The following is a 25,571-nucleotide window of genomic DNA, read 5'->3' as shown; positions in this document are numbered from 1 at the left end:
CTAATTACTTCTTTAAATTACTTCTGATTACTGCATTTAAAAAGTAATCAGATTACTAATTACTTTACTTTCAAGTTACTTTCCAAGTTTACTTTACTTTTCAAGTTATCAAACCTAAAAAATGCAATACAAAGAGAAATTCATAGTTCTTTCATTAATTTAATATTGACAGAAAAAAAACATAAGTATTATTATTATAGCCTACACTACCAATATAAAATTTGTAAAATAAAGAAAACAAACTGGGTGCACTTTCTGCATTCTCAGTCTCCGCAAATATCTTCCTGATACCAGTCACTAAAATGAACGAAAATGACATGAGAAATACAGTAGGCTATATCTAAATAAAGCTTTAAGTATCTATTATTAAATGAAGTCATGTCGAAAACAAATATTCTCTGATAAAAAAATACGTATGAAACCAATGTGAGGTACAGTCTCTCCAGTCTGAGCTCATCTACATCACACCCACGCCCATCACGCTCTATAAGATAATCATCCAAGTGAAACCAGGCTTGAGACGCGCGAACATGTAAATGTCCACATCACCTCAATTTTTCCTTTCTCTTTGGAATGTTACAAGCTCTTGGTGAATAAAGAAGATCTGTAAAGTTGCAAAGACTAAAGTCTCAAATCCAAAAAGATATTCTTTATAAAAGTTAAGACTTGCCCACGCCCCCCTGAAACAGCTCGTTCTAACACGCCCCACATGTCTATGTCACTGTGTGGGAAGATTTGCATAACGCCGCCCAGATGTTCATGCAAAGAAAGAAGGCGTACCTTTTATTCTCGTTGTAGTATTGTTGTTGCCGCCGCCGCCATGTCGTATAGACGCTGTGTGTTTCACTGTGAAAGCGAAACTACTTTGTTTGGCCTTCCAAAAGAGGATGATATCCGCTTCATCATGCCTTAAGCTGATCCATGCTGGTTGCTGAGGAAATACATCAGCTTTGCACTGTGGATCGCCAGATCGGCTTTCACCGTGGACGAAGCGGAGTCCAGGCCAGGGTCTTCACATGGGGTTGCCGCAGTCCTGCTCTGTGGTTTGGATGGTCAGATCGGCTTTGTTTCGCAAGGGAAAGCGAAACTACTTTGTTTGGCCTTCCAAAATAGGACACGACTAGAAATCTCGTTTATATCATGTTTATAATTGTTTTTATGTTTATGTCTCGTCACTCCGGTCGGAGAGGGCATCACAATTTGTTAAGGGGCGTAACATTTCCGTCACACGCTTGAAGTATTCAGCCAATCACAATGCACTGAATAGCCGGCCAATCACAGCACACTTCGCTTTTCAGACCGATGAACTTTGTAAAAATCGACGCGTTTCAGAAGGCGGGGCATAGAGTAGAAACAATAATGTACAGTATGTGGAAAATAATGTGTTTTTTAACCTTAAACCGCATAAACACATTTCATTACACCAAATACACCAAATAATGTTCTTTTTAGCAGCATCATATGACCCTTTTAAAAGGAAAAGTAATTAGGTTACAGTAACACATTTCTGTGTAACGCGTTATACCTAACTCTGTCCACATTCATAAAATCATAAATCCACATGATATTTTACAACATGAACTAACCCTGTTTTGTCATAAAAGGGTTAAATTATCTGATATTTAGGAGACACACTGACGTTGGTGATTTAGGACCACAGGGATCGCCTCTGTGACATCATTTACTGTTTTATTGAGGTTGTTTATAATATCAAGATAGTGTCACCCTGACATTTTTGACCCCTCCCCCATAAGGGATATTTCCCAAGACCTGCAATTTACCACGACTCCGATTACATTTTCCAGCCTTTTCTTTGTTTCTTGGTGTTTACAAGGCCCTTGTTGCATTCCTGAGAGCTGCTCATTTGTCAGATCTCCGTTTGGCTCTTACTTAACATGACAAGGACAGAGAATGTGATCAAAATGGTCGTCCTTAACCCGTGACTGCAAGAAGGGGAGGAGAATAAAACCATCTGACATGTTTGTCCGAACATCTGTGTCCCATGTTTATTCAAACGGGTAGTTTTCAGGGTAGAATATGAGTATTTTCCTGGTGAATGGCAGCAGCAGCCCTCCCTGCATTGCAGCAGTGTTTCAGAGCAGGGAGAGCCTGTGTGGCACACACAGCACCAGCCGCCCAATCACGCGCCTCCGTGTGGCTCTCAAACCAATCGGCAGCACACAGCTGAGGTTAAAGATTGACAATCGCTCTGAGAGCAGCAGGGAGAGCAGGGCCCTTCTGGAAAATTCTGCACCCATCTTTGTCTCATCCCTCACTGCCTTTATATCTGAAAAAACATTTAAAAGGCTCAGCCTGAAGAATCTGTGTACTGTGCCTGTAAAGAAAAAGGTATGCTGTTATTATATGTCAGTTTTTAGATGGACAACCATACAATGCTAGTGTGACTGTCTGTTTTTGGGGAGGAAGCTTGTGTGTTAAGGCTATAGGTGTAGCTGCGATTGTATTTTGCCATGTTAACTCATGTTTTCGGATTATTGCTTGCGTAAGAGGAACTGTATTCTTCTATGGGTGGGGAGTGGATGGTGCATGTAGGCTGGATGTGAGAAGGCCAAGATGGCAAGTGCTCAAGCTCTACAGATGTTTGCCTTGTGCATGCTGTCAACACACCCCTCCCCATCTGCATCTCTGTAGGTTGGGGGTGCAGGACGGAGCAAGATATCGCTGCCACATCAGTGCAAACGCATTAGAATAGACCTCGTAAATGTCAATAACAGTGTGATTCTCTGATCATCCTGAGGTTTGTTCATGGAGGTTTTTTCTCTGTTCCTCTGCTCATGGTGGGTGGGTGTGAAAATGACCCAGGCATCAGGAGAGAAAATGAGGCATTTTAAACCTGCATAGGCTGCAAAATGATGGGAAACGTTATGTGGCTTGGAAGGTCTCAAGTCCTAGTGCTGCATCGAAATTTCCACAGAGGTTTAGCATTGGCATCAACTGACGCTACATCTGATGAGTTATGGGCCATCGCTCTGATGTGCAGACTGCACTCAGATGGCGTTTGTTTATTGTGATTTCTAATAGAAAATTCTCTCTTGGCCGTAAGAGGAAACCATCTTGGTGCTACTTCCACCAGTGATGCACTGCAAAAAATCATTTTCTTGCTGAGTATTTTTACATTGTTTTCCAGTACAAATATGTAAAAATTCTTAAATTGAGATATTTAATGATGGAAACCTTGAAATGATGGAAAAAAAAATTAAGAAAGAAAGTTGGGTAAGAAAAATAATCTTGTTTTTGCTTTGAATTAAGCTTATTGTTCTTACCCCATAGACAGATATTTTTTTCTTGTCTCAACTCACCTAATTTTCATACATTTTTCAGAAAAAAGACTTAATATCTTAAGTCATTTTGATTTTTAAGTAGATCTTGTTTTGTTATAACGTTTAGATGGTATAGATATTTGTATTGGTAAACAAGATATATGTATATATATATATATATATATATATATATATATATATATATATATATATATACACTGAACAAAATTATAAACAACACTTTTGATTTTTCCCCCATTTTTCATGAGCTGAACTCAAAGATCTAAGACTTTTTCAATGTACACAAAAGGCCTATTTCTCTCAAATATTGTTCACAAATCTGTCTAAATCTGTGTTAGTGAGCACTTCTCCTTTGCCGAGATAATCCATCCACCTCACAGGTTTGGCATATCAAGATGCTGATTAGACAGCATGATTATAGCACAGGTGTGCCTTAGGCTGGCCACAGTAAAAGGCCACTCTAAAATGTGCAGTTTTACTGTATTGGGGGTTCCAGGGGGTCCGAAAACCACTCAGTATCTGACCACCATTTGCCTCACGAAGTGCAACACATCTCCTTCGCATAGAGTTGATCAGGTTGTTGATTTGCCTGTTGAATGTTGGTCCACTCCTCTTCAATGGTTGTGCCAAGTTACTGGATATTGGCAGGAACTGGAACACACTGTCGTATACGCCGATCCAAAGCATCCCAAACATGCTCAATGGGCGACATGTCCGGTGAGTATGCTGGTCTTGCAAGACTGGGGATGTTTTCAGCTTCCAGGAATTGTGTACAGATCCTTGCAACATGGGGCCGTGCATTATCATGCTGCAACATGAGGTGCTGGTTGTGGATGAATGGCACAACAATGGGGCTCAGGATCTCATCACGGTATCTCTGTGCATTCAAAATGCCATCAATAAAATGCACCTGTGTTCGTTGTCCATAACATACGCCTGCCTATACCATAACCCCACTGCCACCATGGGCCACTCGATCCACAGCGTTGACATCAGCAAACCGCTCACCCACACAACGCTATACACGCTTTCTGCCATCTGCCCTGTACAGTGAAAACCGGGATTCATCCAAGAAGAGAACACCTCTCCAAAGTGCCAGACGCCATCGAATGTGAGCATTTGCCCACTCGAACTGATGAACTGCAGTCAGATTGAGACCCCGATGAGGACGACGAGCATGCAGATGAGCTTCCCTAAGATGGTTTCTGACAGTTTGCGCAGCAATTTTTGGGTTATGCAAACTGATTGTTGCAGCAGCTGTCCGGGTGGCTGGTCTCAAATGATCTTGGAGGTGAAGATGCTGGATGTGGAGGTCCTGGGCTGGTCTGCGGTTGTGAGGCCGGTTGGATGTACTGCCAAATTCTCTGAAACACCTTTGAAGACAGCTTATGGTAGAGAAATGAACATTCAATTCATGGGCAACAGCTCTGGTGGACATTCCTGCAGTCAGCATGCCAATTGCATGCTCCCTCAAAACTTGCGACATCTGTGGCATTGTGCTGTATGATAAAACTGCACATTTTAGAGTGGCCTTTTACTGTGGCCAGCCTAAGGTACACCTGTGCAATAATCATGCTGTCTAATCAGCATCTTGATATGCCACACCTGTGAGGTGGATGGATTATCTCGGCAAAGGAGAAGTGCTCACTAACACAGATTTAGACAGATTTGTAAACAATATTTGAGAGAAATATAGGCTTTTTTTTTAATTGGAAAAGTTTTTGGTTTTTTGGTTTAGGTTATTGAAAAATGGGTGCAAAAAACAAAAGTGTTGCGTTTTATAATTTTGTTCAGTGTATATACAAGAAATATTAACTATTTCTTTTTTTTGCACTGCATAATTAAACTGGGTTGTCTGTTGTGTTTTTGGATTGGAGAAAAGCGCATTATTGTTTACAGAAATGATACTGCTTTGGCTTTTTTGTATATATTTACATAAAATTTGATATTTTAATGCCATGTCACTCGTTGACGAAACCATTAGGAAAGGCCACAGCTGATTCTTTTTTCACTAGTATCAAATTTTTATCTTCACTGTCGCTAAACACATTCCCTCTGAAGGTGCAAAATGAATTCAAGCATCATTTTAGTTTAGCAGTTTCTTTTATGGAAAAGGATGGCATCAGAAGTGCAGGTGCCATAACGACAAAACAGCAGGTATAGGTGTACAACATGGACATTTAAATACCATTGATTTCTTTTCATTGTGGCAGTTTGGCTGAAGGAGGGAAGGAGTCAGATGCAAATGAAAGGATGGAAATCTCAACACGATCCAAGGGTGAGAATTGTCCTCGATGAGATGAGAGTGCCACATTTATTTCCACATTCAAGTGTCAAAACAGTGCAAACACGTCATGTTTGTTAAGCTTCCATTTTTGTTGATGCTTTGTGGTCAGACTTAATTTTTTTTAGTATAGTTTAGTTTATACTTACAGTTTTAACTCAAAGTTTATGTCAGTAATCTGTCCCATTGCTGTGCAGTCTCTGATCAAGGGTCAGCAGAGAGGACCGTCCCTAAGCGCAAGGTTTCCAGCCCCCCTCACTCCTCAAACGGACACTCGCCATCAGAATCCTCCTCCAGTCCTGTCAAAAAGAAGAAGAAACCAGGAGCCATCAATAACAGTAAAGACCAGGTGCAACTTTCGCTCCCTATACAAGCCCTTGTTCAGTCCTGCATGTCAGTCATTCACTAATTTCAGTGTCTGTCTGGTTTTGTTTTTTTTTATTTTGTCTTTTGGGCGATGACTTTGTGGTGATTTCTCTACAAGATTTGATGGTATTCATAATTACTATAATCCATTTTATTATTTAGTTCGCTGTTTTACCAAAAAAGAATTTACACCTGATTTGCCTAACCTTATTTTTGGCCATTTTAAGATTTGTGCGCACTTTTGGCAAATGTTCGAAAATCCACCAAGAGCCTTCTCAGGCCCCATTTACACTAGTGAATGAAAACGATCCTCGTCTACACTGGCGTTTCTGCTGCGTTTCCGAAACGATCTCCGTTTACACTACAGAACCTAAAACGCATGTCACGTGACCATTCATGCAGGTGCAGCCATAGATATGAATAGGTAGATTCCCCTATTTAGATGGCGGACGCGTCTACGTGCTTGGAGCGATCGAATGGGGAATCTACCTATACATCTATGGGTACAACAATGCGCACAATATTATTGTTTACACGGTCGTCAAGGATACCTAGAGAGAATGTGGGCAGCCACGCCATTGTTTTCAAAAGTCTTCGTTTTGGTCCTTTACACTGAAACGCAACCCCAGAGTTTTCAAACTAAAACGGGGTCTGCAGCATTTTCAAAAGTCTCCGTTTTCAAGGGTAGAAAACGCCGGAGTAATGTAAATGATAGGCGTAACCGTAGCAAAAGTTATGCGTTTTAAAAAGAAAACGCACTAGTGTAAACGGGGCCTCCAATTAATAATGCAATTCTCTGATTGCAAATATTTTGTTAAATAAAAATGTATTTTATTTTAGTCATTATCAAAATCTTATCACAAAAAATATTTAGGCCTATATTTAAGATTTATGTATTTAATACATATAAAATTTACATCCTTTTTAACGTAAACAAATTAACGTAATGTGATGCATATTTGTTTGTCACATATAATTGAATCAAATAAGGATGAGAATTATGTAATAGTACTAAAAAACAACAAACGTGTTTTAAATACACAATATTCAAGTTTATATATTTGTCATATAAATCCAATTTATTAAATGTAAACTAATTCATACATTTTAACCACTAAAATATTTAATGTTCAAAATTTTTAACTGATTAAATGTAATTGTATTCACAATTAACATTTATGCTGACACTGTAGTTCATTTAAGTGAGGAAAGCAAAATAAAGTAAACCGTGACATATTATACCCAAAAATTCCTAATACAGTGGACTACCAGTAAGTGTTATCAGACATGATAAAGATGAATTTGTTCTGACACAGTTTAACTGTGTTCTTGTCATATTTTATAACTATTTTCTAAACTTTAGCGAATAAACTGTGATAATGTGTGAAATGTTGAAGGTGGCTGAATAAATTTTGGTTTGACTGTACATGTTTTGACTGATGTGGCCATTGCATCACATCCATAGTTTTTTCAGCATCTCACATCACGAGCAACCATATGCAAACAGACCACACTTATCATCAAACCCTAGTATCAGCGATTGATAAACCCTCAAGTTGATCACTACTGTTTTTTTGCAGGGAATCCAAACAAAACATTTTACCTTATAGAAAAGTGTCATCTTTCGACAGTGACATTCATTTTCACAAACAGCCTAAGATCCATGGCTTCAGATAATGAGCTCAGCCAAACAAATGCAAGGCAGGTGACTGTCATGCGAGCTAAGCAGAAATGTGTATCCAGGGACAGCCTATGATTCATGTTGATGCAGCTGCAATGAATTATTAGACCAAAGCTTGTTTCCACCTCTAACAAGGATGCATTTACTTTCATGTTACAGATTGAAATTCCATTAATTTAATGCTCATTAGTCTACATTTGCCTTCTTCTGTCCTTCCATGCCACTCCCTGATCGATAACCGTTGTGCCTGTTTGTTTTGTCTTGTTACCTTTAATAGCCATGTTTTGAAACCCCAACCCTCTGTTTCTCTCGCCCGCATTCCAGTCAGAACTAAGACATGGTCCCTTTTACTATGTGAAGCAGCCCGCACTCACCACAGACCCTGTTGATGTTGTACCGCAGGACGGGCGGAATGACTTCTACTGCTGGGTGTGCCACCGCGAGGGCCAAGTGCTCTGCTGTGAGCTCTGCCCGCGCGTCTACCACGCTAAGTGCCTCAAACTGGCTGCAGAGCCCGAGGGAGACTGGTTCTGCCCTGAATGTGAGGTACTGGCTCATGCAGCTCTACTTTGGCTAAAAAAATCATTTTATCTTCACAGTGCAGATTGTTAGCTATTTGGAAATATTTTAGTTAGGGCAAGATACTACTACAGACAAACACATAGTTTATTTTATTACACTTTTTAAAAAATCTATTTGCATCTGTAGATTTCAATTACAATACGCCTCTTTACAATACATATATATATTTTTGTTCCATCTATATTCTGAAGTTTTTTACAGAGAGGTTTGCTTATATTGATTTGCTTGATTTTATACACCATTTTGTTCCTAAAAACATGGTGATTTTTGTTCTGGCCGTATTTTCTGATTTATGGAGTGATACAAAGACATATCTGAAATCCATTTTGTAAAAACCGTTGACCCTGATATGTGACCCTGGACCACAAAACCAGTCATAAGGGTCAATTTTTCAAAATTTCGATAGATTTTCAAAATAAATAAGCTTTCTATTAATGTATGTTTTGTTATGATAGGACAATATTTGGCCGAGATACAACTATTTGAAAATCTTGAATCTGAGGGTGCAAAAAAATCTAAATATTGAGAAAATCGCTTTTAAAGTTGTCCAAATGAAGTTCTTAGCAATGCATATTACTAATAAAAAATTAAGTTTTGATGTATTTACTGTAGGAAATTTACAAAATATCTTCATGGAACATAGTCTTTTCTTAATATACTAATGATTTTTGGCATAAAAGAAAAATCAATAATTTTGACCTATACAAAGTATTTTTGGCTGTTGCTACAAATATGCCCCAGCGACTTAAGATTTTAAGGTTTTTTTTAAGGTTAAACCTTTTTTAAGGTTTTCTGGTCACATATGTCAACAAAAATATAACAAGAATTCTGAAACTGGCTTCATCCATTGTTCAGATTTCTGTTCTGGAAATTTGTGATAATTATTGCATAATTAATTAGATAATGCCTTATTTGCATATTTAAACATAACATTTCAGAAAACTTATAATGCAAAAAATGTTTGCAATTCTTAAAGTAATTAATCAGCTGGGGAAGTATGGCAATATCTATTAGTTAAATTAACTTTTAATTATGTAATTTTTTTCTAAAATCCATTTATAATATTAGTCAAGGTTTCTTTCACTAAAAAGTCATACTTCTGTTTTACCTGACAATATTCCACCCTCTCTGACTTTTGGAATTAAACAGGCTTATTTTGCTACTGTAACTTTAAAATGTCTGTATTGCATGTTAATTACGGCTTTTATGATTGGCTAACTTTTTTGCATGTGAAATTAGTAATGCTCCTACTAAGTTACTGAACACTAAACATAAGCTGTAACTGGCAGCCTACCATGCCAGTAATATCTGAATTCATTTACATTTTTAAAACTCTTTCATTGCTCTCTTTTGTTTACAGAAAATAACAGTTGCAGAGTGCATAGAGACTCAGAGTAAAGCTATGACGATGCTCACATTGGATCAGCTGTCTTTCCTGCTGAAGTTTGCTCTCCAGAAGATAAAGCAGCCTGGTGTAGGTTTCTTGACTTTCCATGGCTCTGCTTTGGAGATCCATGATTTAGTCTACATTTGAAAGCTGTGCCTAGAACAAGCACAAAAAAAGCAATTGTGAGAAATTGTAATGTTTTCCCACTTTTTTTAAACATTGATTGTATACTTCATTATGAAATGAGAGTCTAACATTAAAGCCGCTTTCCTCATAGAACAGACACATTTTGCCCACCTGAAAAGCTTCATGAATGTCTCAATTGCCGCTTTTCCACTGCTGGGCCAGTGCGAGCCAGTGCTTTAAACGGGCCGGGCGGGTCTAATAGCCTCGGACCTGTAGCACTGAGGCCAAAATAGCGCTGCATTTCCACAGTAGGGCCAGAAGCTTTGCTGCGCTTCACTTAAACCCGCCCTTTACACAGCTCTCAGAAACAACGTCGCACAACCCCATCATTTTACCAACAAAGAGAAGTTATTAGAAAGTTGTTAACTTAGCAACTTTGTTGCTAGATTTAGCAACTTTTCAGACTACCCTAGCAACTATTTTTTTCAAAAAGCACCTAGCAACAAATTTAGCTATTTTTAAAAAGTTTTTGGCAACTTTTATCAACTTTTGTAAAGTGACTCAAATGATAAAAAAGACACATATTTTCATGTAAATTACACAAAAAGAGGAAACCATTGAACAGCTAGCCAGCCAAGCAGCACATCAACCTAGAGAGGGCTAGAGAAAGATGCTTAACAGTACAAACATCAAATGTGCATTAAGTTGCAAGTTCCGAATGGTCAATAATAAATTCACATTTATGATACAGTATGTTATTAGCTTGTATATATAATTGTTGTTCAGTTAGGTACACTGTAAGAACAAAATATGTGGAAAAACTGAATAGGTACTAGTCTTTTTCTGCCAGGATGTTATCCATTAAGTTGTAAACTGTAACCTGAAAACACAAAATGCAATGTGGAATTCAAATAATATTTAAATTAAAAATTAAATATGTATTGTTCCTTCATATAAACTGTACATTGTGTCCTATTTTTATAGACTTTTGTGTAGCACACCAACTAACTACCAGTACACTGCTAAAAACTATAACTGTTCAGAATGTGCAGTTTTACTAGTTATAAGAAAATACATAAAATGTTTATCTGTTCAATAATTCAATGTTGTAAAAAAATCTGATCATAAAGACGTGCTATTTATGTTACTTTTACAAATTAAAATATTTAGTTTATAATATATATTTTTTTGAACAAATAACATTTAAAAAATATTTTTCGCTGAGATTTGAGTAATATCGTTGTGTATTCTATGTAAAAAACGCTGTTTTGTGTAATGGTTATGCAATGACGTCATCACGCAACGACATCACAACCTCATTTAGCAACTTTTAGCAACAAATCGATCTTCCTTTAGAACTTCCCCTGAAAATTAGTTGGCAACACTGATAAGAAATAAGTCACGGGAACTAGCACGATCACAAAACGAACATGATAAAAGCGCCCGTTTGTTTGCATGCTTTGTTAAATATTTAAATCCAAAAGCATCAATGTATTACTATAATAACTGATACATTGATCATAATGAATTAATTTATCAGGATTGAAAATTAGTCACACAGAAATAAAGCGTTATGAACATAGCTTGCTTATTCAGTCGAGTCTGTTTCTGTTTATTTGTAGTCACAGTAGCCTATATACATCACATTTAGAATTAATTATAATTTCTATATTTTTATAAAAGTTCTATTTTTTTTTATATTTTTATGACATAGGCTACGCGGAGCTAAACTCTCTAGACGAGACTTATGACAGATAAAATATGTTACTAAATAAATACACGATTGTGATTAAAGAATAAGCTGATGTCTGATTTCTTCAAGTGGTCGAAATTACAATGTTTACTGTGGTAACGTTAATGGCTAGTGTGCAGTCTTTTGCATCGCTTATAAATATTTCTGCCTTGTATGGTGATTATAATCCACATCAGTATTTCAAACACTCGCTGCTGACTGAAAGTGAGTTTTGAGCTTAACTTATTTTAAAAAGTTTTTAATGCTGGTGTTATAGCTGACGCTCTGCAGACGCGGAGAAACTCTGCCTTTGTTCATAACCACTCCTCTAGCCCCAGCTGGCCCGCTTTGGCCCAAGGTTTTCGTCGGGCCAAAAAACCCAGGCGTTGGCCCCGAGTAAGCACCGACGAGGCACAATCAAGCCCCAGAAGTGACAGCGGAAACGTGACTGGCCCTGGCACGCACTAGCACACCTGCTTTAGTCCCGACAGTGGAAACGCGGCTATTGGTGCTGTTTGGGGTTACTTTCACAGTGGAGCTTTCACATCACAATTTGGTTTGTTAGGTTGTGTTAAAATAGTTTTTTTTAATGGTATGTCAACACAAGTTTCATTCTGTGCGTAAAATACACTGTAAAAAATACATTAAAAAAAAAACAAAAAACTGGAAGCATTGGCTGCCAGAAATGAATGGAAAAAAATTACGGATACACTGTTTTATGAATTACACTGATAATATATAGGAATTACAGGATAATATATATATATATATATATATATATATATATATATATATTTATTATTATTTTTTTTAACCTCTAATATTTAAATATCTCTTTCTTTTCTTCAGACGGAGCCATTTCAGAAGCCGGTGTCATTGGAACAGCATCCTGATTATGCAGAATATATATTTCATCCCATGGATCTCTGTACTTTAGAAAAGGTGAAAGCGAAGCATTTGAACCTGATCGATATTCTTAACTCTTAGGAATGTATCAAATCTGGCATCTTATAAAAGTATTTTATTAGTTTGTCTGTGTTCACTTTTTGTTCCTATTCAGAATATTAAAAAGAAAATGTACGGCTCCACCGAGGCTTTCCTGGCTGATGTGAAGTGGATTTTGCATAACTGTATCATTTATAATGGAGGTTGGTTGCTAACAGTTCTACTGTACTGTCAAATTAGTTTCTGCTGAATGTTTGTTTTGTTAAAACTATCTCTTTGCCTCTGTTTTTCTCTTAGGCAACCATAAACTTACAGCAACGGCTAAAGTTATTGTAAAGATCTGTGAACATGAAGTATGTATTATAAATTGTAAGCCAAAGTAAGTACACACTCATTCAGTGCCAGTTTTTTAAATACCAATTACTTTTCAGATGAATGAGATCGAGGTCTGTCCGGAGTGCTATCTCTCTGCTTGCCAGAAAAGGGACAACTGGTTTTGTGAACCATGTGTGAGTGTTTTACACTAAAAAAAATGAAATTCCTTCTTCACATAGTAACCAGTGTGAGTTAACCATCTGTTCATGAAATATTTGTGTGCATCAGAGCAACCCCCACCCTCTGGTCTGGGCCAAGCTGAAGGGATTCCCATTTTGGCCTGCCAAAGCTCTTCGAGACAAAGATGGACAAGTGGATGCACGGTTCTTTGGGCAGCACGACAGGTGAGGAACTGTTGAACTGGGTCCCTCCCAACCATACACAAAACATCAAAAACAATAAATCAATTTGCTTCATCTTAATCTTAGCTTTTAACCAGAAGTGACCATCAGCAGTGTTGCGCAATATAATTTTAAGTCCATTTATAGGTTGACCAATTCTTTGATTAATTGGATGAAAATGAATTTTAAAAACATTGTTTTATTATTATATTTTAAAAATATAGTTATATTACATTCTGCCCAGTGCCCAATTAATTATTCCAAATATTATTGCATAAATAATATTACACATATACATAAAATGTATGTAATAAAATGTATTATGTAATAAATATTACAGTGTTATATAAATATATTAACTGTGCTGTGCATTTAAGGTTTCAAATATGAACATTGCGCTATTACAAAAATACATCATTTTATTCTATAAAAGTAAGAGACTTCCTAAATTCATATCCAGTTTAAATTATTTTTTTTCCCAATTTATTTTTATACAAAAAACAACGTCACTGAGCTTTTGTGTGCACAGAACCAACTAATAAAATCTGTTACTCATTATTTTCAGTATGGATTTTTTCAATTGTATCAATTATTGCAGCCCTACATTTCTCCAAAATCATGTTTCTCATATCTTTATACAAAACCAATATGTTTAGATTAGATATGATTAGTGGTCGACCGATATTCGTTTTTTGACAGCCGATGCCGATATCTTGGAAAGCAGGGGGCCGATATAAACCCAATATAATTTTTTTTATTATTATTAATATTTAAGAATGGATTAAAAAATAAATAAACATACTTGTACTTTAGATGACAAAGTATTTTTCACAAATAAATAAATATTTAATGAAAATATAATTAAAAAGGAAGTAAACACTGTAACCAACCGGGCACTCACTATTCTGGGAAGTTTGTATGCATTGGGAATCATATTTTTCAAATAAAGCAAGGGTAACACTCATTTTACATACAGCACACAGTGAAAATGACATGAATATGACAGTGGGCAAATGCATAAAGCACAGCATAATTTGAAATCACGAGTTTAAAGCATTCAATTCACACGGACCGACCATCATGCAGAGAACACGCGATCATGCTGGATAAAAATGCACACTTCACAAGTTCTCACAGCTGGATTTGCAAGGTTTGTGAAAATAAATGTTCATTAGTCATTCAGAGATTTGTTTAAATTATATAAATGCGTATTTGCTCAATGCTGACGGCAAACGAGAAAGTATTATAATGTTTGCCTTTCTATTACTAGTAATATAAAAGCAATAGTTATAATATTTTCTGTATACATTAATTCCTTTGTTTAACCGTTCTATCGGATTATTAGACAGAACTGTTAACAACGACAGTAAACAAGAGGGAGAATGTGAGCACTATGTGCTTAGAATGGCAGCGCCGTCAAAATAAAAGTCCCATCTCGAACACATTGGCCAAGCAGAAAAACTTATCGGCCAATATCGATATTTGAAAAATGCCAAATATTGGCCGATATATCGGTCGACCACTAGATATTATTGATATTCTGAAGCTTTTCACTCTAGGTGAATTATTTGACACTTCTTTATAGAAAACATTTAGCTTCGAAGTCACTTCACTGTTTTTTTTATTCTAACTTATTTGTTTTTATACACAGGGCCTGGGTTCCTATTAACAACTGCTACCTCATGTCCAAAGAGATCCCCTTCTCTGTGAAGAAGACCAAGAGCATCTTCAACAGTGCCATGCAGGAGATGGAAGTGTACGTAGAGAACATCCGGAAAAAATTTGGAGTCTTCAATTACGCTCCATTCCGCACACCTTACACACCAGACAACCAGTTCCAGATGCTTCTGGACCCGGCGAACCCTGGTGCGGGCTCCGTCAAACCTGAAAAACATGAGAAGATCAAGATCAGCTTTGATGTAACAGCATCTCCAAAGTTGCTTGTGGGTAAGAGCATGGTGTCCAGTGGAAACGTAGGGGGCGGGACAGGAAGGCGAATCTCAATGACTGACATGCCTCGTTCACCAATGAGCACTAACTCCTCTGCCCATACGGGATCTGATGGAGAACAGGAGACTGCAGAGAAAGGTCATGCTAGAGCGGCCCTGCCACATTACAGCACTGGAGAGGAGTCAGTGGACTGCACTGGTATATGTAACATGAATTTTTTCCTGATAATATTTAAACAATGATTTGTTGTATGACACTAAAGCTAATTTCTACTCTAACAGCATCGCCTGCCCCTCCTAGAGCAGGTCTCACAGGAAACACCTTAGAGAGCCCTAAACCTTTCCATTCCCCGGCTCCCAGCACCCCTGTTAAACAGGAGAAGACCCCCACTTCCGGCAGCATCCTCAACCTCAACCTCGGTAAGCCCCCTTCAGTTGATTAATCTGCTGCTTGTTTCCTTGATTAACTGTTTTATCTGATAATAGCCACATATTATTTTCTGAATATACACTAGCATTCAAAAGTTTGGGGTCAATAAGATTTTTAAATGTTTTCAAAACCTCTTATATTCACCAAGGCTGCATTTATGTGATAGAAAACAAAGTTTTACAGAAATATTGTGAACCGTAATTTAAATAATTTAAAATCTAATTCATTCCAGTCTTCAGGGTCACATGATCCTCTCATGATCCTAGAAAAAAATTCTCTTTATTATCAGTGTTGGAAATAATTTTCTTTTACAGGATTCTTTGATAAATACAAAGTTCTAAAGAACAGCATTTATTTGAAATATTTTCTTTACTTTACTTGTAGAATAAAAGTATCAATTTCTTGAACAAAAAAACTTGACTCCAAACTTTTGAATGGTAAAGCATGTTATATCACATCTTGCCCACTGTTCTCTTCCAAAGTGAAGGCTATAAATTACGTATATGTCAGTATATGCACTGTGTGCATAAAAATGTTTAAAATAAAAATGTTACATAATATATATGGAATTTAATGTGAACAGAAATAAGGCTGTGATGGAGGGAATGGAAGTCTGTTCAATATGTTGTACTGTGTGAAAGTAAACATGAAATCAAAATTGACCATATTTAATTTCTTCACAATTAAACAATAAGGTCTCATTGTGGATAATTCATTGGTGATTCTATTCCACAAAAAGCCTTTCTAAATCTTCTTAGATCTTATTTATATTAGACGTTCTGCCTCTCAAATAAGGATGTAACAAGGATCAAATGAATATGCTTTTAGATATGCTCATAGAGGGCTAGTGAGAGCCTTGTGATCTCTTTCAGATCGTAGTAAGGCAGAGATGGACCTGAAGGAGCTGAGTGAAAGTGTCCAGCAACAACAGCAGCAGGGAGCTCAGCCCTCGCTCACCTCCCCTAAGAGACAGATCAGAAGCCGTTTCCAACTTAACCTGGATAAGACCATAGAGAGCTGCAAAGCACAGCTGGGTGAGTTCAGATAGAAATCTGTCATCAGAAACACAACAGACATTTTCACACTTTGAACTGACTACAATTACAACAGCTTTCAGTGTTTTGCTGCCATTCACAAACCATTCTGTTAAAACTCTCTGATGGCATTAAAAAGCATTTTTGTTTTGTTAGTCCAACATGAGTTTTAGGACAAAACGTAAATATTTTTTGACTAATTATGCCTATATCTTCCCTGTTAGGTAAAATACAGTTTTGCTTAACTCATTAAACCTTCTGCAATATCTAATCGTTTTTCGAACAGCATTTTTAGAATTCTAAATATAATTTTTTTGGAGCTTTTTAAATAGTCCTGTTTTCATCATTAGTGAGTTAGTTACACTCTATAAATTGATAGAGAATGTGCAGCCATTGTATTACTTTCGTCAAAGTTAAACATTTCTGTGTCTCACAGGTATAGATGAAATATCTGAGGATGTGTATAAAGGCGTAGAGCACAGCGATTCAGAGGAATCCGACAAGTCTGTCTCCAGCGACAGTGAATACGGTAGCGACGACGAACAGAAATCTAAGAGCTGCCAAGATGACAAAACCGTAGCTGATGATAAAAATGAGAAAGAGCCACCCAAGAAAAAGTCAAAACTATTGGCGGCTGCTGGTGAGGACAAAGACAGCAGAGCAGAGTCTGCTGCTACAGCCAGTACAACAACCAAAGGAGAAACCAGCCAAAAAACAAGCACCTCTGAGCCTATAGCTAAAGACAAACCAAGGATGGATTCAGAGAAAGAACCTCCTGAGAAACTGAAAGCTGCTCCCGCATCTCCAGAACCCAGAGAGAAACCCAAGGGCTCTGAGGAGGCCGTGCAGCCGGCATCTGTGGATGAAGACATGGACTCGGACTCTGAGAGAGAGCTGGTCATTGACCTGGGAGAAGAGCAGGCAGGGAAGGAGAGGAAGAGGAACAGGAAAGATTCAGCTGCTGTCACTGCACTCAAAGAGCCCACAGCCTCCAAACCTGAAGGTCAGACTGCCTTTATGAATCCATCCCAATAAAGCAGTAAATAATACTGTTAAGCCAAAAAAAAAAAATGTATTGCACCAGATGCTATTAGATCAGCATCAAGTAATTTTTATGTTACTATTGAAAGTGAATCAAATAAAAACAATACAAAAGCAAAACAAAACAATAAAAAACACAACCAGTCAGATGATAGTTGATGTTTACAGGTGCACTCAGTAATTTTAATTATAAAGTAATTAATCTAGCGGGTTGCTTCATGCTGATCGCCACATGATCACGTGACTTGCCGTATACTACTACTACTACCAGTAACCCCATTATTATCAGACGGTTTCTCTTACAGAATAAATCGATTATAGCTTACTGCATATTCTTTTTGACTTGCCTGATCAACGCTCTCTTGTTTCATACAAACGCAACTGGCGCCATCTTGCGTCTCAGTCATCTATTGTGTTGAAATTGAAATTTACCTCAGATTACTTCTTTATTAATATTACAGTAATATTGTTACAGTGTTGCTTGCTTCTAAGCCAGGTGTTTTGTACGTTATAGTAGACATTTTTTTTCCCAAGTAAGTTTCTAAGATAATTACAGGTAAGTTTTTATACAATCCTACCTTCGGCATAAATTAATATTTCTTGCCCATGTGTGTATTTATCAAGCCTAAGACTACTGCCATATTTATCAAGATATACAAAAATGTTTTGTGCATTTTTAAATATAACCATTGTTTATTTGGATTTTGAACCATTCTAAGATTCAACTGGACAAAACCCGAAACCAGTAAACTAACAAATGTCGACAAACTAAAAACAAGGAAAAATTATTATTTATTGCTTGCCTCTTTATATTGTTTCCCTGGTTAGGTAAATTGGTTAATGTGTTCTCATGCCAGAGATACTCTTATAATTGTTATTAATAGTTTAGATGAAAGTATTATTAAAGTAATTTTATTGTGTGTTTTTTATTAGTTTTTTTTTATATTTAGAATTTGTTTTTACTTTTATATTTTCTGTTTTCATTTTTAAAAAATTACTAATTTGGTCATACATTTGAGTTATTTTCAATAGTCACAGAGTTTAAAGTTTAAATGAAAATGAGAAATGTGGCTTTGCAACTATCTAACATAAAATATGTTTTTCTTTTTTTTCTCTAGTTTTTATTTTATTTCAGTTAACATTTATTTTAAGTAACAAAAATGTGTTTTTATGGTTTTAGTTAACGATAATAACCCTGTCTCATGCGCTCATGATTTTCTGTGACTCCAGGTAAAGCCACTCCAATTTCAACCCAGCCTCAGAACTCAACAGTCCTGTCCTCCTCCCCAACTATTAAAGACCCATCTCAATCCCCGATGGCCGTCCCGCTTAACATAATACCATTCACAGCAGCTCCGAGCAACACAACTTTGACCTCCTCGACCCTCCCCATCACCACTCCCTCCACCGCCAACAGTTCCTCACCCATCCCCACCAGCACAGTAAAGAAACAGCGACCTTTACTGCCCAGAGAGACCGTACCTGTGGTGCAGCAGGCCGTCGTGTGGAACCCCACCACCAAGTTTCAGACGTCCTCTCAAAAGTGGCACATGCAAAAGGTGCACAGGCAGCAGCAGGGCCAAACGCAACCGGCCACGCAGGCGCAGGTGTTAACACAGGTGCAGCGCAGCCAACAGCCGCAGCAGCAAGCGCAGGTCTCCTCATCCTCGTCGGGACAGCAGCCTTCATCCAGCACCAGATACCAAACACGACAGGCTGTGAAAAGTATGCAGTCGACGTGAATTTTGGAATAATTACATTTTTGAAAGTAGTCTCTCGTGCTTACAAGGCTGCATTTATTTAATCAAAAAAACAGTAAACTGTTTTCAAAATTATAATAAGAAGAACTATTATTAAGAATTGTGAAGTGATAATAATTACAAATAATTGAGCACCAAATCAGCACATAAGAATGATTTCTGAAGGATCATGTGACACTGAAGACTGGAGTGATGAGGCTGAAAATTCAGCTTTGCCATCACAGGAATAAATGACGTTTTGAAATGAATAAAATTGCAATAATATTACTTTTTTATTTTTAATCAAGTAAATGCAGCTCTGGTGAGCTTAAGAGACAACTTTTCAAAAACATCTTATTCCAAAATTAAATATCACTATTGTTGGATTTGTTCTTACAGCAGTGCAACAGAAAGACTCGACACAAACCACGTCCACATCCACCGTCACCTTGGTGACCAGCACACCGGTATCGGCCACCGTGATGGCAGGACCCTCTGTCAGCTCTTCATCATCAACATCCACAACTGGAGACTTCCAGATCCCCACCACGTCTGCAGATGTAGCAGCTGATATAGCGAAGTACACTAATAAAGTGAGATTGCTAAAAGAAATGGGGGCTGCAAACTACACCTTTAGATGAAAACCATTTTAATTGTTCTGTTAACGTAATTATTGATATGTTTGACCAACTGTTTTTAAACTATTAACAGATCATGGATGCAGTTAAAGGGACAATGACTGAGATATATAATGACCTTTCCAAAAGCACATCAGGAAACACAATAGCAGAGGTTTGTATTTGTAAAGTAAATCTGGAGAAGAGCAAAGCACTGTTGGTGAGTTATTTAACAGCTTGAAAATATGAATAAAACAGCCATTTTTGCCCCGTTACAGATTAGACGGTTGCGAATTGAAATTGAAAAACTGCAGTGGCTACATCAACAAGAATTATCAGAGATGAAGCACAATTTAGGTATGTGATTTTCTGATAATATTAATGTTTCATTAACGTAGGGATGCACCAATAATGAAATGAGTATGAAGGGGATGAGCATGTACAAGACATTGGTTAATGCCTGCCTAAAGCAATAAATTAAAAAGCTGTAATATTGACCGTTAAATGATATAAGTCCCTGTGAGTTCCGTAAATGTAGATGGAATAACAGAATCCAGTTATAAATATGGAATTTACAGTATAATGCTGAATTTGGCAAATTTTGGATAAAAAATTCTAAATAGGGCAGTACGCTTAAATAAAATGTGTCTGTGAACATTAAAGTGCAAAAATAAATGCTATTAAAATGCAAAGTCTGCATGTCTATGTGTGAATGACATGCAATTTTATCTGTGCAGTTTCCTTCACTACACACAGTTAAGCACACATGACATGTCAAGTACATGAAGCACCTGAATTTGGGAAAAATAAAATGCATTTCTTAGGGCCCTAAAAATTCAATTTTTGTTATAGTTTTAATAAATTGTTGTACATTTGTATGATTTCAATTAACTAGACATGCTTTTTTGTTCACTAAATTTTAATTTAACCATTTAAATGGAATCGAGAACATTTAAAACACAAAAAAAAACAAAAAAAAAAATGACTTTTGTTTGAGAAATATATTTGATTTTGTTTGGGATTAATTAAGATTTATTTGGTGGGTGTTTATTTGTGTTGGTTATATTCCATACTGACTGCATATGTGTTTGTCCACATTTGTTAAATGTACTCAGAGCTAACCATGGCAGAGATGAGGCAGAGCCTCGAACAGGAGCGAGAGCGAATCGTGACGGAGGTCAAGAAGCAGATGGAGGTGGAGAAACAGCAGGCCATAGATGAAACTAAAAAGAAGCAGTGGTGTGCAAATTGCAGAAAGGAGGCCATTTTCTACTGCTGCTGGAACACCAGCTACTGCGACTATCCCTGCCAACAAGCACACTGGCCTGAGCACATGAAGTCATGCACACAGTCTGGTAAGCATAGTATCCCATTCAGAATGGCTATATATATCACCTCATAAATATCCACTACTATTCAAAAGTTGGGGATGGTATGATTTTTTTTTGTTGTTGTTGCATTGATTTGATACAGTAAAAAGTATTTAAATACAATTAAAACTAATTACAGTTTAAAATAGCTGTTTTCTATTACATTACTCCAGTCTTCAGTGTCAGATCCTGCAGAAATCATTCTAATATGCTGATTTCTTGCTCAAGAAACATTTCTTCTTATTCTCAATGTTGAAAACAGAAGTGCTGCTTCATGATATATTTCATGATATATTTCAGAATATATTCTAGAGGTCTTTTGTAACATCAATTTCATGCATTCTTGCCGAACAAAAGTATTTGAATGGTGGTATATAAATAGTGTTTAAAATGACTAAATGACTTGTCATCTTGTGTGTATGAAATGACTTTGTGCATTCCAGCAACATCATCACAGCAAGAACAAGAGTCAGAAGGCAGCACAGATGTTACTCCCAAAGTTCCTGGACAGCCGAACAACTCACCTAGAGAGACTGTATCTGCTACACCTGCAGACAAAGACAGTGAAGTGGATAAAGCCAAGGACAGTGTCACTGTCACAGTGTCCTAGCTCATTTGTACAAAACACACTACATCAGCACTTATGTCTGTACAGCTGTACATAGATGTTGTCAAATTCTTCACTACATTTTTGTCCACTAATGTTTGTCTTGCCTGACTGTGCTTTTGTGTTTTTTTTTTTTTTATGCTATGATTATGTCTGAATGTTCTAAATCTAAGACACACAGACCATTTCCTGCTGTAGGATTGAGAGGGTTGTCCGCTACTGTTGGGTTTGATTAAAAAAAAAAAAGACCAGTTTATTTATTGTTGACATGGGGTCTGATAACTTTTATTTGAGTTCATCTTTTTAATGTTGCCAAAATATATTTATAATATTCAGAAAGCCTGATCTGCTGGTAATCTTTCAAAGATGAGTCCCATCACTCATTTTATGGTTACAGCGAAATGGTGGTTTTTATTTCCAGTTCCAAAAACTAGTACAAAATGTGTTTATTTTTATTTTTGGTAATTTAAGACGAGTATTGTGCTGTATTTCTTGGATTATCTTATTTATGTTATTTTATCGAAACATTTGGTTATATTAAACTTAAGAGACAACATCGTATCTTCTCCATACAGCGCTAGTTTAAACACTGTTTTGCAAAATATGACTACTTTATCACTATTTTTTTCGATTGTGTGTCTCCATGGACAGGAGATGGTTAAACATGTTGTGAAGCTGTATTTTCACTAGATAAGAGTGAGAATTATAAATCCGAGGCTCTGTTTATTTGTTTACCTGTAATATATCATAAATGCCTTCAGTTTTTCTGTTTCGCCTGCTGTGATCCTGTTGATGATGCAGTTTGTGTCATCAATATAATCTCATTGTTCTCTTTTTAGGTTTACCTTGCATTTGGAAGCCAGTGTTAGACAGAAGATTTTGTCATGTCTATATTGTTGGTGTCAAAGAATTATTTGCCTTTAAGATGATTATTACTTTAAGACGAGTAATTTATGTTTCCTTTTTTAACTTTTAAAAGTACCTGATTCATTTTATATGAACATTGGCAAAAATTATTATTTTTAAATTACCTTTTAATATCCTAGTTAACAGGATTGTAACTTCACACCAATACAGGTGATTAAGGCAGTACTTGTTTATTGCTGTTTTTGTTAGTTATAATTTTTGATGCTGTATTCTAAATGTTTGAAGAACAATTTTTTTATTAACCCATAATATACTGCATCTATGAACCACAAACAGAAACTTTTCTGTATGTTATGCTGTTAATAGTACATACAGAGGGCAAAGGAAAGCGGTCAAGAGGGGCTGTCAGTCTAAAGAAGAACAGATCGATGTTTACAATATTGTATATAAATAAAGATCCGGTGGTCTAAATTGTAATTTAATAGTTTTTGTATGGTGCAAGTGAATTAAAGAGAACACCTGATAAAAATGTTTCACACATTGGAGTCATTCATTGATGAGTGATTGACATTAAAACATGCAAGAAAGAAAACCCTACTGTATTTGATGTAACCTGATTTATTAATGAAGTCGTGTAAACGCGGTTTACTGATGTGCATGAAACGGGGAAAACTCGTTATTTTAATAAGCTGCTATTTGTGAGTTATCAGCTTACTGGTATGCATGATGAGGCTTTGGTCAGGTGTTCGACTGCAGACTAGAGGGCGCGCTTCTGCATGTCCGATATGTTTGGATGGTGCATTTTCACCCCCACGACACTGCGTCGCTGTTCTACATTGTAACTTCAGCTTCATGCTATGCACTTCTAGCAAAAGCAAATACTGCATTCGCCACCATCATCAACGAGAAAAGAAAATGGAGGTCATACCTTTGCACTAACCGTGGGCCGAAAGCTATTAATGCTAAAAAGTGAGTATGCATTTTCAGTTATCAACACTAATGCATGTTATTCTGCCGGTCGTCTGTGCTGAATTCAGAGATGCAGCTTCAGTGTGTCATCTTTACAGCAGTGAACCTCGCGCTCGAGTAATGGCGCCACGAGTCTCCATATTTATTTGATACGACAAGAAAAGATTATTCAAGGTGGAGTATAACAAAGTTTTGTCTCCAGATCAAATAAGGCTGAATCTATATTTTGGTATATGAGTTTTAAAAACACGCATGTCTCTCGTGTGCTTGGCAGTCACGTTTTTTTATTAGTTTGACTGTACGTTATTCTCTAAACTGTTAACAGATTTATGTACACTACTTAATTATTCCGTCCTGTTTAAATGTGATTACTACGAAGTTTAGATGCAGTTAAGGTTTGATTTGTACAGTGTCTACGAAGTGGGTGTGTGTGTGTGTGTGTGGTCCTCTGGTGTTGCACTAAACGTGTGCATTATTTTGCAGCGTTTGAATCTAACGTTAATTTATTATAATGTTTGTATTTTTCTTCATGAATGTTTGTATTTTTCTGCACGACTGGACGGTATAGAGAGCTAGTCCGTGCAGATACGTATACTTACATATGTCTGTCAAGGAAACTATGCTGGTTTTAAATGTTTAAAGTCTTCAGCATATTTTGCATGAATATGAAATATCTCTGAATTAGTTCGCTAGTAAATAAACTTTACGTGTAAGTTAGACGATAACCTCTTCTCACGTGGCAGCTCTGTGTTTGACCCACCAATGCTCTCTCTTTGGAGGACTCGCAAACGAATCCCTTTTTGAATCGATCCAAGAAACTAGTCTGTGTGATTCGTTCGGCGTGAAAATCCTGAAGACATCAAATAAACACGCTTACCCAATAACGTAATAACAGTAGCGTAAACGTACGTAGGGTTTTATGGGAACGTCAGGACGTATGGAGCGCGTGATGGCGTCATTACGCAACGACGACCGATTCGCAGAAATTAGTTAGATTTAACACCCATAGTACATAATATAGAGCCTATTGAGAATTGTATTCAGTTATATTCTGCGCCATATACAACGTAAAATCTTATGAGCGGGACTGAGGAACAAAATAATGGATGAAAGGATCTCTTGTGTGAGCGAGACTGCGCAGGAACGGAATGGAGGTCGTGCGCTAGCGATTAGCTAAAGCTAACGGGCAAGTAACAAAACGTTTTCTCTCATTTTGCGCCTTTCTGCATCACGCGAATGTGTATTTTACCGCATTTGGGGGTTACAATTGTGATGAGTTCCTCGTGTCAGGTGTGTTTGTGTGTTAATATGACACTCAGTACTAAGCGCGGCCATGCCAGAGCACAGCGAAGCACGTTACGACTGGGCCTTCAACACGGTTTTATATGGAACAGTTTATGCGCGTCTTTATAGCTGTGGGTTTTGTTCCCTATTCTAATTTGTTAATTTTTGTGTTATCTTAATGTTATTGGATAGCAATTATATTATACAGTGTAATACATGACGCCCAGTATGTGAGATGTGCAGTGATCTTACATTACTCGCTTAGAAAATGTGTGTAAGAGGAATTATTGCAGTTATAACACTATAACGTAACCACGAGCTGTCATCTACTTGTTTGTATTAAGCTTTTAACTTGAGTGCAGGGGTCGAACAATATTTTTAGTGGTTGTTTAAGCTGACAAGAACGAGCCAAATCAAATATATGACACAATTCCGTGTAGAAGATCCACTTGCTCACAGTTTTCTGGTATACATATTGATTGTTTAAATGTAGCCTATTAACTGTAGGGTTTTTATAGACTGGCTATTTTGTAATTTTCATGT

General features: G+C 37.0%; 1 protein-coding gene and 1 long non-coding RNA gene across 9 annotated transcripts in view; one reads left to right on the top strand and one right to left on the bottom strand.

Annotated features, from left to right (window-relative positions):
• Window positions 1-25,571, top strand: part of LOC109106990 (zinc finger, MYND-type containing 8) — a 47,389-nt gene that overhangs the window by 1,648 nt on the left and 20,170 nt on the right. For 2 of the 5 annotated variants that reach the window (XM_042766227.1, XM_042766226.1), the window contains exon 1: window positions 23,621-23,744. The gene's annotated coding sequence lies outside the window, so the exon portion shown is untranslated. Of the gene's footprint in view, window positions 1-2,209; window positions 2,350-5,515; window positions 5,581-5,783; window positions 5,936-7,957; window positions 8,180-9,575; window positions 9,690-12,309; window positions 12,403-12,520; window positions 12,609-12,702; window positions 12,759-12,836; window positions 12,915-13,008; window positions 13,125-14,772; window positions 15,270-15,352; window positions 15,491-16,372; window positions 16,535-16,970; window positions 17,538-18,805; window positions 19,301-19,713; window positions 19,908-20,025; window positions 20,107-20,209; window positions 20,289-21,046; window positions 21,287-21,744; window positions 23,745-23,820; window positions 23,919-25,571 lie in introns of those variants that run through there. The other 3 variants (XR_006161115.1, XR_006161116.1, XR_006161114.1) reach the window with 3 other exon arrangements.
• On the bottom strand, window positions 2,208-24,743 carry LOC109106991. 4 transcript variants are annotated; one of them, XR_006161117.1, is made up of 8 exons: window positions 24,505-24,743; window positions 21,826-21,849; window positions 19,712-19,881; window positions 19,058-19,291; window positions 14,801-15,005; window positions 9,632-9,758; window positions 5,736-5,885; window positions 2,208-2,335 (listed from the first exon to the last, which is right to left on the bottom strand). It is a non-coding gene; the product is annotated as an uncharacterized LOC109106991 (long non-coding RNA). The 4 variants fall into 4 exon arrangements; XR_002020666.2 differs by lacking the exon at window positions 2,208-2,335 and adding an exon at window positions 5,065-5,592; XR_006161119.1 differs by lacking the exon at window positions 19,712-19,881.

This window comes from Cyprinus carpio, chromosome A11, assembly GCF_018340385.1.
Source record: "Cyprinus carpio isolate SPL01 chromosome A11, ASM1834038v1, whole genome shotgun sequence".
NCBI classification, from domain to species: domain Eukaryota; kingdom Metazoa; phylum Chordata; class Actinopteri; order Cypriniformes; family Cyprinidae; genus Cyprinus; species Cyprinus carpio.
This window is presented reverse-complemented; position numbering and strand designations above follow the sequence as displayed.